The following is a 14862-nucleotide window of genomic DNA, read 5'->3' on the forward strand; positions in this document are numbered from 1 at the left end:
TAGGCAAGATTTGGGTTATTGCTGAAGCTTACCAAGTTCAATGCTGTGACGTTCAATGCTGTGACTGTCATAACCTGACAAACTCACAAAACAGTATCTTTGCTGTGAAGGCCTTTAAAACCTCTGAGACAACATGGGATTGGGTTGATACAAAGGTATTAGATCTCTGTTCTCTGGATCACTGGACTCTAACACCCAACAGTGGGATCTAGAGGATCAGACTTCAAAAAAAGTCACAGCACCAGGCCATGGTATATACCAAGGAAAGAGTGCGATTTCCAGTTTTTCTGTTGCTTATCTAGAATTTCTATTGCATGCGTGATGGTTTTCACGGTGAACAAACGGAAGCCGAAAATAGGGTTGATAAATTAAAGGTGTTCCTAAATCATATGTGTTTTCAAATAATTTTTAAAGAGTGCAGGTCCAGATATTGTAGAATAGTTTGTGCTCTAAACTCTCCTACAAACCAGAAACTGTGTTTTTCTCAGTACTCTGTGCATTGTACCAGCACTTGTATCTATGAAAAGTAGATACAGCTAAAGCTGTTATTCCTCCTGTCATCTAACGAGTAAGATATTTTTATGCTTGCTTTACACTTGGCCATTTGGCCGTTTGGGTTATTTTTCATCTAAAAATTAGGTGCACAATGAAATAGACTTCCTGTGTGAACACTGGAGGAGAGCCATTCTGTTCTTCATGCCTTAGACATATCCTACTGAAGATCTACTAAAAGATATTTGGGCTCTTTTTAAAAGCCTGTTCCCACAAGTGCGATGTTCCTCTAAGGACAGTGGGTGAGGAGGAACCCTTGAAGGGAGGGGAGATTGCCCCTCCTCAAGGGTAGCTGCAGAGCCTTCTCAGGGAAACAGTACCAAAAACCACTGAGTAGCAGAAGCAGAAGAAGCAGGGAGACATTCCCCATCATGGTGCCCAGGACTTGCTGTTCCAGGAGAGCTTGAGAAACTGTTGTCAGGATCAGGAAGGACACGTACTGTGGGAGTGAGAGCAAGCAGGAAGAGTGACGCAGGAGCAGCAGTGTCTGCCAGTGACTGCCACCACTCCCGGGGTTGGTTGAGGCCCCCCATGGAAACAAGGAGAGGAGCAGGGGATAAAAGCAGTAACTAAATCCGTTCTGTTTCTGTTCTGTCTTTTCTTGTGAAATAACAGCTTTTGCCACCTAAAATTCCATCACCTTAGTTCATGTTCAACTACATCCTTGCCTTTTGAAGTTTAAAAATGTCTCAGCCTTTTTGTGGAGCTTGCCACGAGGAAGAGGTGTAGGCATATAAACCTCAGCAACCTGAGCAGCTCAGAATCTGGTTGCAGTAACGATGGGATGAATTATCCCTGGCCGATACTTCCTTCTCTGGGGACTCTCCAGGGGCTTTTATGACCAGTGTGGATTCAATACCTGCTCTAGAACTGCTGGTATTAAGTGACATGAATTCTGTCCTGGGATACAGTGAACTATGAAGACTGAAAGGTGGCTGAGTAGCATGGCTTCTTGAGAAGTATGAGAAGGGCTGAGGGGGCAAACCTGGAAAAAGGGATCCATCTCCATTCAGTGAGCAGATCGCCAGGGGTTTGGGTGGGAGCAGAAGTGTGGCTATATGAGAAAAACTGAGAAGAGTCAATGCAGGGATGGCACTCAGCTAGGAGAAATCTTAAGGTGAAGCAGAAGAGGCTTCTGGTTAGGACAAGAAAAAAATATTAGAGAGGATGTGTGTTCTAAAACAATATTGTGTCTGTTCAGACATGAAAGACAAAGAGAAATACGAAGGTCTAATTTCAGAGCTTGTATTAAAAAAAACCCAAAACAAACTATCAGTTCTCTTTAATTGTTTCATACCCAGATACAACTTAATGTGAAACCTAGCAGGTGTTAAGAAAAACAGTGTTTTGGTTACCCGGAGCAAATTTCCAGTGGAGTTGCTTGTTATATTTCCACGTATGCTAAAGAATCTGTAGTCATTAACGTCACTGGAGGATCTGCCTTTGCCAGAAAGTGCTTAGGCAAAAAAACCCAGGCAGCTGAATTTCATAAAATTCACAGATCTACTTCCACAGAGATGTCAGAATCAGCAAATGGATGAGTTAGGAATGATTATAGCACAAAATTTACATTCTTATTTTTTGCTTGAAAACCAACAAAAAACTATGTACATCTTGTTCCTGGGAAAGTCAGAAACTACAGATACAAAATAATAAATGCTGCATTAGAAATAGTGCATTCACAGCCAGTTTGCTTTTGTATGGTATCTACAGCTGAAACTTACTAGCCAATGTTGTGAGATTTATTTCCAACTGAGAAGACCACTTAAAGCTCAGTAACTAATGTGATTTAATAAAACACAGAATAATGCACTCCTGCTTTCATTTTCCCAAATGAATATTAATCTCAGGAAACAACAAAAAAACATGCAATCACTCAAGTGTGCTATTTTACAAATAAATTATATCTAAACCAAAACACATACTGGGTTTAGGAGATTCTTATTTGGCTTGTACAGGCGGTTTCAAAGGAAACAAGAAACTTAGGAACATTTCCATAAGCTTTGATGATACTGTGGGCAGTCTTTGCCGGTCTCTGCATGTCAGCTAATAAGTAATCCCAATTCTCTGTGAAAATGCAAACCACACACACGCACACACACAAATATATAGACTGAGATCCTGTCTCTATTAATGTCAACAGTAATTTTGCCCTTGCTTTCCACAGGATTAAGATTTCACCCAGGTTTATAGCCTCCAGTGCTTTCCACTCCTAAGTGGTGATAAGGGCTTATAATTTAATTTCTGTCAAAGTAATAACGTCTGAGATACAGAAAAGCATCTCTCTTTCCCCTAGCACACTTCTTTATTACACAACAGGCTCATAAATAGAAGCCAAAATAACAGCAGATCCAAAAGTTCTCCAAACCCAAGAGGTCTGTGCAGGTCTCCTGAAATGTGTGCACCCTGTGCCACTGGGGCTGGTTGCGGTACGGCAGCGTCCTGGAGGTGTACCGCCGGCGTGCAAAGAGCGGCAGGCAGGCAGCCAGGCAAGCAGCCGGCCACCCACACACTGCTGCAGCATGCCTGCCGTACGACGTATGGTTTCTGCAATCTGCTTGGATGCTTTTAACTTTTAGCTTTCTGCTTCGCCTTTAAATCATTGACTTTCCGTGGATGGCAAAAGATGTCTGGATGAGAGCAGGCTGGATGATTTTGGGTATAAAGAAATCCTGTGCCTTGAGTGGCTCCAGTGGAAATGGTTGGGTTAGGAGGGCCAGACCTGTAACTGCATGTGGAGTAAGCAGTCACCTGGGCAGGGGCACAGTCACAGGCTGGCTGATGGACAGCAGGGACCGGGTAAGGGATTGATCCCTGCTGCTTTATCTAGGCCAGCCACAGAGCTGACCTCGTTTTGTGAACGGATTGACGTTATAACAAAACAAAAATGCAGGCAGAGGGCTGACAGAAACTCCTTATAATGGAGAAGACGTGACATTTTTGATGAGCCTTCTCATTTTAATCCTGGTATGAAATGAGTTAAACAAACAAAAAAAAGTGGGCATGGAAATATTGCAGCATCAGTAGTAGGCAGTGTGAAATTGCCCTCTTAATGTAAAATGTAAACAGAAGGCATCCAAGTTGGCCAGTTCTATTTTGTATTACACAGCAAGGAGAAGGTTGCTGTTGTTTTTCCAATCAAGTCCTTCTCCAGGACTTAATGTAAGGTAATACATAATATATAATATTAGCAGGGGGAAAAATAGCTGAAAAGAATAATAAACGAGCTGGAAATATTTGTACTTCTAACTAGCTGGTTCAAATCCAGTCCTTGTTGGTAGTGATCAAAAGTTGCTACCATCTGTTGTTTGGCGGCCTTTGTGGGTGAGCTGTATCGCTGTGGTCCCGTGGACAGGTGTTTCCGTAATGACACCATTGCTACGCTTGGCAGTCGCTGTTAACCTTGCTGGTAGCCTCCAGAGAAGCCAAAGACTGCAGTGAACTCAGACACAGAAATATCTTCTTGTTTCCCTGTGTTATACCTGATCAGATTTATGAAGCCACGTGTGGGCAGTTTTGGGTGCAATGACCTGTGTGGGGAAGCAGGACTAGGGCAGGGATCATCCCCCTGTACTCGCCACCTCGAGTACTGTGTTCAGTGTTGGGCCCCTCACTACGAGAAAGCCATGAAGCTGCTGGAGCGTGTCCAGAGAAGGGCAGCAAAGCTGGTGAAGGGTCTGGAGCACAAGTCCTGTGAGGAGCAGCTGAGAGAACTGGGGTCATTCAGGCTGGAGAAAAGGTGGGTCCAGGGAGATGTTGCTGCTCTCTCCAGCTACCTCACCGGAGGTTGTAGGGAGGTGGGTGTCAGTGTCTTCTCCCACATAACAAGTGATAGGAAGGACGGGGGAAATGGCCTCAAGTTGCACCAGGGGAGGTTTAGATTGGATATTAGGAAGAAATTCTTCACTGGGCAGTGTTGGGTTGGAGTCGATGATCTTAAAAGTCTTTTCCAAACTGAACCATTCTATGATTCTATCTGACCATCTCGCTTTACACTTCCGTAAGATTTTTTGAGGAGGTGGTATTTGTTCTGTATAAAAACCTTGGCTGAAAAGAGATGTATTTGTACATAGTAGATGTTACAGTTTAGACGTCTCTTGTCACCACCATTCTGTGGGTGAGCTAATAGCCTGCAACACTCATTCTCTGGTGCATCACAGTTTTTCACTAAGCCCGTGTTGTGCATCCTGTATCTATGGCATGGCTTGGGATGTTTCAGTGACCCAGCTCACAGTCCAGAACAGGGGCACAGGAGTACTGGAACAACTGGATTTTCATGAAAAAATTTTCATGTGGTTTCCTTTACTGGAAAAATGAAAACTTCTGTGGTAGTCAGCTTTTGACAAAAGCAGATTCTTTTATGTTTGCAGCAGATAATTTTAATGAAATTTTGCTTAGCCAAACCTCAGATTTCCTGCTGAAAACCAGTATTGATTGAAATATGTTCAGGTACCTTAGTTTATCTCCTGCTGACTAAGGAAATTTAGCTTGGTCTGTGGAGAGGCCAACTGTACAGATTGAGTTGGATTTTAATTGGGCCTAATGACTTTCTAAATGGTTCTGTGGTTGTGTAGGAAATACTTCTGATCAGCAGCCCCTCTGCAGTCCTGACTTCACAGGGAGATAGGTGTAAATTGACTAGATTATAAAACCCCAGCCCTGACCTCAGTGATCCACTGACTGAAGGTTAATGGCTGATACTAATTAGGGAATATTTGGATACAGTTGCCTGACACACTCTGTGGTGTCATTTGTGTCACACAAGACAACTTTGCACTCAGTAGGGAAGAAAGGCTGATTGTCAATTTATGGAATATATTTTTCAGCCCACATTTATTCATAGAAACATACTAACTCTCCTAATTATCTGGGGATAAAAAACTGTCACCTATTATGAGAGACCATCTCACTTGCCTGGGGAGATCAACAGGACTTTGCAGTTGTCACTTTTCTTTAGCTCTTTTTCATGAACTGTCACAATTACCCCTCACTCCCTACATGGCCATCTCTTTTATGGCTTATATTGATTCATTTTACGGGTTGGATATGTTTAACTCTCTTTGAAAAAGTGTTTCTTCAGTGGGATTGAGATGAGTTAAATATTAAGGATGTGCGACCTTGCTCATTTTCTTATCTGTTTCCTGGAAGATTTATGTAGTGTTTTATCACCTCTGAAGTGCTCCCTTACTTGTTGATGGGAGAAGCTTCTCAGGCCACTGAGTCTTGGCTGTCCAAAAGGTTTTTTTTCCCCTCTAACCTAACAGTCGTGATACATATGGGTTCAGAAGTTCATCTGTACTTTATGTCTCCATTCATGGTAAGGAAAGGAGGAGCTGCTTAATATAGGGATGTAATGACAATATGGTACTATAGTACAATATGGCTTATGTTCATAAACTAACACAATTATGAAATGTTAATATACATAAAATTGTAATTGAAGCAGACACTTGCATACTGAGCATGCAAAATGATGTAAAATCCACAGTTCCTGCTTACATACGTTGTTACGTCTTTGATTCTCTATGAAACTTTGTAGATTCAAAATCAGCTTTATGTTCTTTCAACTCTGATTTACTACTGCTGTGGTTTGCAGCATTGTTTTTATTTCAGTGGAAGACATTTTGTTTCCTACATGGATTTTTGGCTTTTGCACCCTGGAAATGCTGACTGTTTTCCATTTCAGAATTACTGCTGAGACTTGAGGTGTCTGAATAATGTTAAAAATGAAGCACTGGTTTGCAAAAGGAAGGAAGGAAGACAGCCTGAACTTGTGCACCTTCTGTGCTTGTGGCTCCGCGTCCCCTCTGTGAGTAAATGACAGTAGCTTACTCAGCGCAACCAGCTCCCCATTTTCTCCTAGTTGCACCATTTTCTGGCAAGCAGTCATTACAATCAGCAGTGCTTTAATGACGTGCTGAACTGCTGGGGACATGGAGACAGAAGACATGAAAATATTGAGGGACTCTTCAGTAATAATTTCTCAGAGTGTCTGTTCGTTTAGAAATCAAACCCTTACACTGAATAGTGAAATACTACTCCTTGTCAGCAAGACCTTCCCTGAAGACTGACAGAGGCACCCTCATACTCCTGTTGTGGCTTTCTGTCTCTGTCAGTTATAAATTAGGATACTTTGATCTGGGACTCCTGGATTCTCTTTCTAGTTCCATCACTCATTCAATACGTGGCCATGGGAAAATCGTATCTTTTGCAAAGGAATTGCTCAGTCAGAGGGAAGTCTCAGTACACACTGCTGCAGGCTGAAGTGTGGCTTTACGCTCAGATGGCCGATGAACCCCCTCAGACCCTGCTTTGTCAGGCAGGTAGTCCATGTAGGTTCAAGTTGTCAACAAATCCCATCTGCTCTGACAGCAGGTGATTCTAGCAGCCACACGGGAGGGACACCAGCCCACTTATTTGCCCAGTGTCAGGCTTGTACGTGACAAAGTTGGGACAGCAGATGGGGTATACTGCAGGTAGCTGGGTATAGATATATATATAGATATAGATAGATACATATATAGCTGTGGGCAAGAGCAGGTTTGGGTGCCCTGCCCCAGCACTGGGCAGAGCTGGAGTTTGCCTTTCAGCCTGCCTAACTGGTTTGCACTTAACTTGTTCCTGAATACATTTATAAGGGCAAAGGGCTTATTTGTGGTTTGCTGATTTGCCTTTCAGCTTAACCCTAAAGCCACTTTCAAGTAACCACAGAGATGGAGCCCTTGTGCTTTAAGCATCTTAAGCACTTGTATGAACAACTCTCACTTATAAACAGGCAATACGATGAAAACTGCTTATGTGAGTGCTTATAATACAATGCATATTTTAAATAGAGTATTTGAAAAAATATAACTTGTAGATCTTTGTGATTTATATCAAATGTTTTCAGGTGCAAAAGGTTAAAGAAAAAACGTATCATTGTTTCCACCTTCACTGGACACGTTTGCAAACAATCACATATGTTTAAGGGATTTTTGTGCCAGCTGTAGTTATACCAAATGATACATTATTTCATAAATAAACTGTCACTTATTCAGCATCTTTATTTAGAGGTGCTAAACAAGAGACTTCTCCCTGCCTAGAGAAACACACATGGAGAGAAAAATGTAAGCGAACTAACCCATGGAATAATTCTAGTTCTCAGGTTTAGTTACAAATAAAAGTCCTATGGCCAGTCAGCAGAGCTTGGTGACTCCTAATGCTTTTAGGAGACCTGCATGAATATCTCAGGGCAGAACTGTGCCCTAACTTTGGCTAATACTGATTAAGCAGCAGCTGGAATGAGTCACGTGGAGGTCGGGTTTTAGTTCACTCTGTGGTTGCACATCTTCTGACTATGACTTGGAGAAAACAAGACAAAATGGTGCATTTGTTTTTGCAAATCTGCATGTAAATATAGGTATAAAATATGCAGTGGTATTTGTAGAGTATGTCTGTGTCACAGATATCACAGCTGATATTGAGTATTTCATAGGAATTTGCAGAACGTATGCCCCATACTATTATATATATATCTTCATAGAACAGGGCTGCTTGGTACATGATTTTAAAAATATTTTAAAAAAATAATTTTCAAGACATTGAATGATGAATGTAACCGAAATAACCATATTAATTTTACTCAGCATTAAGCTTGATGTTTCCACAACTTGAATTATGGAAGAATTTATGTTCAGCCTGCTTTTTCTGTTAATTACTTTTTGCATATAACATGAGAGCTACTCATGAGTCAATTGCTCGCAGGGTTGCATTTAATATAAACAGAGCTCTAGCAATTGAATTGGTACACACTGCCACTGCTTTTTACCCTTTCCTTCCATCTCCCCATCCTTGAATTCCTCTTCTCACGTGCATAAGGCTTTATAGAAATCTTCAGGTCCCTCTTGTGCTGAAAAGCCCCTGCGTTCTGTATTGTGGAAAGATGAAATGCTGCAATAGGGATTGTTACATTAGAAAAGAGTTTTCCTCACTGTTACTATGGTCAAAATTCTTGTGAATCTCATTGGCTGTTATAAGACTAGCTCCAGTCTGGATTTAAAGCTGTAGTTATAACCATTGCATGCAATCTGAAGGGAGTCTGTCTCGAAACGCAGTATGTGAGAAAAGTGATGCTTTTCCTCAAACGGTGGCAAACCAGTGAAAGAAAGAGCATTTATTCAAAAAGCAGTTTCTTGTGTAGTATTCACTCTGCTCAAACAAAATACTTTTTGGCAATGTTCTTTGTAATATAGAATTGTTTTCTGTTTTAATGCCTGCTGATGTTACAAGTTGAGTTATTATGAGATTGCTCTAGACAGGATGCTAGAATAACAAATTTGTGTACTCTCTCAGCAGGGTTTGGAGTGGTGGATGGAAGAGGTGTAAGCATGTGTGGTTATGGGCATTATTCATAATTAGAATATGTGACAAGAAAAATTAGAGAGTACACAGATGGAAAGTAAACGGTTCAATAGTTATATATGACACATTAAAGTTTTTTTTCACTTGGGAATTCAGTATTTGGGTTTGATTTAGTTTGTGTAATTATCTCAGATACTTCTGAGATCATATATCTCTTGGGTTGGACAGAATTAGAAATACCAGCTGTGATTTTGTGCTCATTTGCACATGCACAACCCACACAGTGTTGTTCCTAGTGATAACAGCCTAATGGTGGTTTTATAGATCTATTGGTGAGATGAGTCAACATTTTGTATGGCTGTCATTTTTCCAGGATTAACAGACAAATCCTCCAGCCCTTTGCTGCATTTAAGCAGTTAAGGGAAATATAGGTCTGCATCCTACTAAAAATCTTAATTCCTCTGAACAGTCCAGGTTCAGTGGTGAATGCCATTTTAAGTTAAGATTAAATTGATCTCACTGGAGGTGATTATATAAATAATGACTTAGGATAAAAAGCCATAGACATTGTCCCAAATATTTTCTTTTTACAGAAAAAATGGATTTTAAAAATCAGAAAATACAATAGGAAAAATTCATACATTTGCTATCTATGATGTTGGAAGGGGGGCAAAATTTGACATAGTTCATTTACTTAAGATGTAGCATCTCTACCTTGATTTCTGTCTCTATAAGAGCATTATGTCAGCTACCTTTGGTTCATGAATACCATGTTGAGATTTTAAGATCACCAAAAATCTAATATTGCATCCTTCAAAACTTTTATGAAAGAATTTTGCCCAGGTTTTGAATCTTTGATTAAAGTGTTCCTTTCAAATAACCACCCTCATCTTCTTGTGAATGGGAGGTATCATAGTATTTTTCACACATAATTAATCACATTTCTGTTAAAAATGTGTGTCTTGAATCTGGTGTGAATTTATTTATCCATCATTCATAAGACCCATTTGCACTAGGCTGAAGTTTCCTATATTATCAATTACTTTCTCATCTTCAAGATATTTAGAAAGAGTAGCTTGGTCACTGGGCTACCTTGATGCATTAAACACAGTATAACCAGCTGGTCAAAAGAGGTGATTATCCTGCTGCATTCATCATGGACACAGCCTCACCTGGAGTAGTGTGTGCAGTTCTGGGCCCCACAATGTAAGAAGGATGTGAAGGTCCTCGAATGCATCCAGAGGAGGGCTACAAAGCTGGTGAAAAGGCTGCAAGGCATGTCCTGTGAGGGGCAACTAAGGACTTTGGGATTGTCTAGTTTGGAGGAAAAGATGCTGAGGGTAACCCCATTGCTCTCTATAGCTTCCTGAGGAGGGGAAGTGGAGGGATGCACTGATCTCTTCTCACTGGTATGCAGTGACAGGACACATGGAAACAGTTCAAAGCTGTGACAGGGGAGTTTCAGACTTGACATTAGGAAACATTTCTTTACTGAGAGGGCAATCAAACACTGGAACAGGCTTCCTAGAGAGGTGGCCAATGCACCAAGACTGTCAGTGTTTAAGAGGCATTTGGACAATGCCCTTAATAACATGTTTTAACTTGGTCAGCAATTGTTCTACATGATCATCGCAGGTCCCTTCCAACTGATATAGACGATTCTATTCTATTCTCTTCAATAGCTGTCTCATTTTGTCAAACCCCCATCTCTCAAACTCTACAGTGGCTTCTCCAGTCATTGAGTATATTTTTTTTTCCTGTAGCTCTCTATTTTCCATTTATTCTTTCTGGAATGTGGGCCACAGAGCTGGTCATAAGAAACCTGTATTACTCTTACCACTGCCATTGTAAAATCACCTTCTTGCTACTTCGCCCTGTGGAAACGCAAGCATCATGCTAACATTTTTTGTTGAGCTATGTGAATCCTGAGACTTTGAGACCATCGCACAAACTCCGCCAGTCAAGGCTCCAGTGTCTATTGTTGAGGTCTGACAAGTTTTACTGGTGGAACATTACAAGTTTTGTTCCTCTAAGATTGCTTTTTCCACTCTACCTGCATAATATTTCAATATGTTCAGCTTAACAAGCAATTCAGATTGCTTTGTGTAACTGATCAGTCCTCAACATTATTTACCATTCTTTGTGTCCTCTGCAAATTTCATAAATAGTAATTTTGTGTCTCCCACTCTCTCTACATCAGTGAGAGCTGAGCATGCAGAAAAGTATAGTCTATGAAGAGCATGAATTGCAATGATTCATTTGTATGGCACTGTAACACTCCTTTGTTATTTCCCTCTGCTGATTTTCAAGCTTTTACATTTCAGAGTTCTGTCCTGAAATAAGTAATGGAATGTAAAACGCATTTCACAATTGAAGGTTGATTTTATTTCAGTCCAAATTCATCATTTATACATCCACTAAATTCTACCAGTACACCATCTGGTAAGGAGACAACAGGGGTGAATTACATGTAATGCAATTATGGTATGAAAACACAGCCGTTTCTGTTATTCATTAGATTGTATTACTAAAATACTTAGTAAAGATCAGAATGTAAACTAATAATACTTCTCAGTATGACTATAACAATATCTCTACAGATTTTACAGTATATACCTCTCTTAGGAACGTGATTCAGTGTTCATTGAAACCATAAAAGGTTGACCAAACCAGAAAGGTTTTTGAGCATCATTCCTGAAACATAGCTTCCTAACCTCTTTGCTTGCTTCCCTCCCTTCTTTCTATGCTCTTTGTGATTTTTAATTTTAATCCATTTGTTTTAATGATGTATCTACTGTATTGTGTGTATCTACTGTAGTGTGTATCATCCCTGACACATGACACTATGTAAAACATAGATGGCATTGTTCTATACAAGAAGTGACAAAGTTTGAAATTCATAATTGGAAGGAAGCTCTTTGAAGGTATTGATCAAAACATCTTGGGCTTCATGGTGTTTATGCTGGGTGCTGTAATTTGCAGCACTGTATTCTACTTCATGTCCTTTGGTAATCAAATAATAAATGTACACAGATGCTCATACAGTTTATGCTGGGTACACTTGTTGTCTTGCTCTTTACACTTTAAAGCATGCTTTGTGAGACCTTTATGTTATTCTACACAGAGTTTTCCCATGATGTATCAGGCTGGAATCTGGAAACCTATATTCTCAAATATTTTCCTGAACTTGACACAATTTTGGACAGAAGGGCAATGAGCAGTTATGAATAGCTATATGCTTAATTTTCACCTATGTATTTTTCTATATTCTGATCAAAAACACAGTTCTGATGTGCAACTCTGCTCTTATTCTTAAAAACCATATAGTTAGGTTTTGTCATATACACCTTATGTTCATCATCAGTGAATTGTGGCTGCAAGTCTACCAAAGCACAATGCATATGGCTCAGTAGCATCTTCAAGAGCAACATTCTGCCTGTTGCACTGACAGTGTGCAAATATTTACTAGTAACAGAGCAAAAATGACTGACTGGGTCACCAAAGTGATCAAAATATGGAATATGTATGCATTTCCACATATTTATCTAATTTAAGCAGAGCTGTGTATGGGGTAAACACATGAAGATTATGTAAACGTGAGAGTAACAGAGAAGCCAGATATCCAACATATTAATAAGTTTACTTATTTTTTCCATGCATGCAGGTATGTTTGTACAAACTTACCTCAGATAAATACAGTAAGGAAGTTCTACACTCCACTTTCCCTATTCATACCTGTAATTATATATATATATATATATATATATATAAAATCCTTCTTGTATGTTTACATATTAGGCTAATGTGAAATAGAGTAAAGTTACGGTTTATGAATTAGATCTTAACCATGCAGGGATTTTGTGCAATGATAAATAACACAGCTCTAAATATTTAGTAGAAGGAGTAATGTCTAATATGTGTTTCAGCATTTTCATTTGTGAGGGAACATATTTCCTTGATAAAAGAGACTGGAACAGTGCACATTAGTTTACACTTTCATGTGTGAGGCTTGTGAGATTCTGACAAAGAATCTGGTTTGTTTTCCTTGTTCCTGCCTGCTACTCAGAACAAAACCATCAGATGTAACTAAAAAACGAATAATGGGAAAGCATATTGGGATGGGATTTTTGGTGTTTAATTAATGAATTAATTGATTGAAATTTCATCAAAGTTCACTTATAGATACCCGTGTGTAAAGGGAGCTAGTACAGTGGTGGGAAAAGGGGAAATGTGAGGTACATGCCTTGGGTCTGCTGAGCGCTATGAGTCTGGACACTAGGCCTATCACCTGTTGTGATTTTAACAATATTTTGTGAGTTGTTGAGAGGTGACTTACTTTCTCTGTTTATGTGCACAAGGTCATTTTAGACTAGATAGACAGACCATGACTGGCGTAAGTTTACTGAAATTATGATCAGTTACAATTGCTGGCAACCTTTCTGAAGTTGCTTATTTGGAGTTGAGCATGTCATCTTTTGCTTCCACAGTTGGCCCTTTTCCTACAGATCCAATTCATATCCTCAAATGGAGGACATCTGCTTTGAAGCAGAGTAAATGACAATTACACTATGAATTCAAGAGTGGAAGAAGTGGCTGTTGATTTTGATTCTTCTGTAGTAAACCCCACAAATACCAGATCTCTGCAATTCTTTCAGAGGACACAGAGTAATGGGCAGGGAAGAGTGGACCTGAATATATCCTGAGAGTTATAACTGCCCTTGTTAAGAAAATCATAATATGTCACTGGATATGTTGAGAAAAACAAGCATGTGTGGTGATTTTTCTTCATATGACAGGGTATATGGACAATATAGAAAGCTTTCTTAGAAATAAAAATAGAATGCTTCTACTAGCAAAGAAAGTCTTTGGACCCGTGTTGGATTTTTTTCTTCCCTAAGAAAGGTGAAAACCTAAGCAGGGTCTTTTCATACTGCAGTGGTAGTTTTTTCCTGCTTTAATGGATCCACAGAAGATACTAAGGTGGCAAAAGAAAAAGTACTTAGTTTTAATGCTATAAAATTCTTGACCTGGAAAGTGCAATGCTGTCTTTAGTAAGAAGAAGCTTGATTTTTCAGAATACTGATGTCTCATTTGAGTAGACTTTACCTGACAATCTCACAAGTATGAAGTGGCTCTTGATTTGAAGGGATTATCTCTCTGAGCCACATGCTTAGGTCATTCAAATTGCCTTGTGTCCATGGACTTCATCTTCAACAGCTGAGGACTCAGCTCACTGAATCTGTTCTTGTTACTGTTGAGGTTAAATTATCAGAAAATAAAAACAGATGTAAAGTTTCCCCCAGAAAAGAGTATGTTTATTTAAATTCTGCTAAGGTTTTTTAGTCATAAATATTGCTGGCCTCGAAAATGAGTTGTGTGGGAGTAGGATTTCTATGTGTCCATATTGCCTGCAGAATAATTGAAGATTATATATTTTCTAAACTTCATATCACCAAATGTAAATGAAAGATGCATGACAGAATTCATTACCTTGGCTACAGACAAGAATTTTTTTTTCTTCTTACTGTTTTTTCTCAAGCTTGATGTGAATGTGTAAATGAAAGGTTGGTATGGAAATTCTTGTCTGTTTTTCAGATTCGGCTGGTAGTGCCATAATTGTGAGCCTGTTTGGGTGCATGATTCCCAGATCCACCCCTTTCCTTTCCTTTCCTTTCCTTTCCTTTCCTTTCCTTTCCTTTCCTTTCCTTTCCTTTCCTTTCCTTTCCTTTCCTTTCCTTTCCTTTCCTTTTTTTTTCCTTTCCTTTCCTTTCCTTTTTTTTTCCTTTCCTTTCCTTTCCTTTCCTTTCCTTTCCTTTCCTTTCCTTTCCTTTCCTTTCCTTTCCTTTCCTTTCCTTTCCTTTTCCTTTCCTTTCCTTTTCCTTTCCTTTCCACACCTTTCCTTTCCTTTCCTTTCCTTTCCTTTCCTTTTCCTTTCCTTTCCTTGCCTTTCCTTCCTTCCTTTCCTTTCCT

This window comes from Falco rusticolus, chromosome 2 (assembly GCF_015220075.1).
Source record: "Falco rusticolus isolate bFalRus1 chromosome 2, bFalRus1.pri, whole genome shotgun sequence".
Taxonomy (NCBI): domain Eukaryota; kingdom Metazoa; phylum Chordata; class Aves; order Falconiformes; family Falconidae; genus Falco; species Falco rusticolus.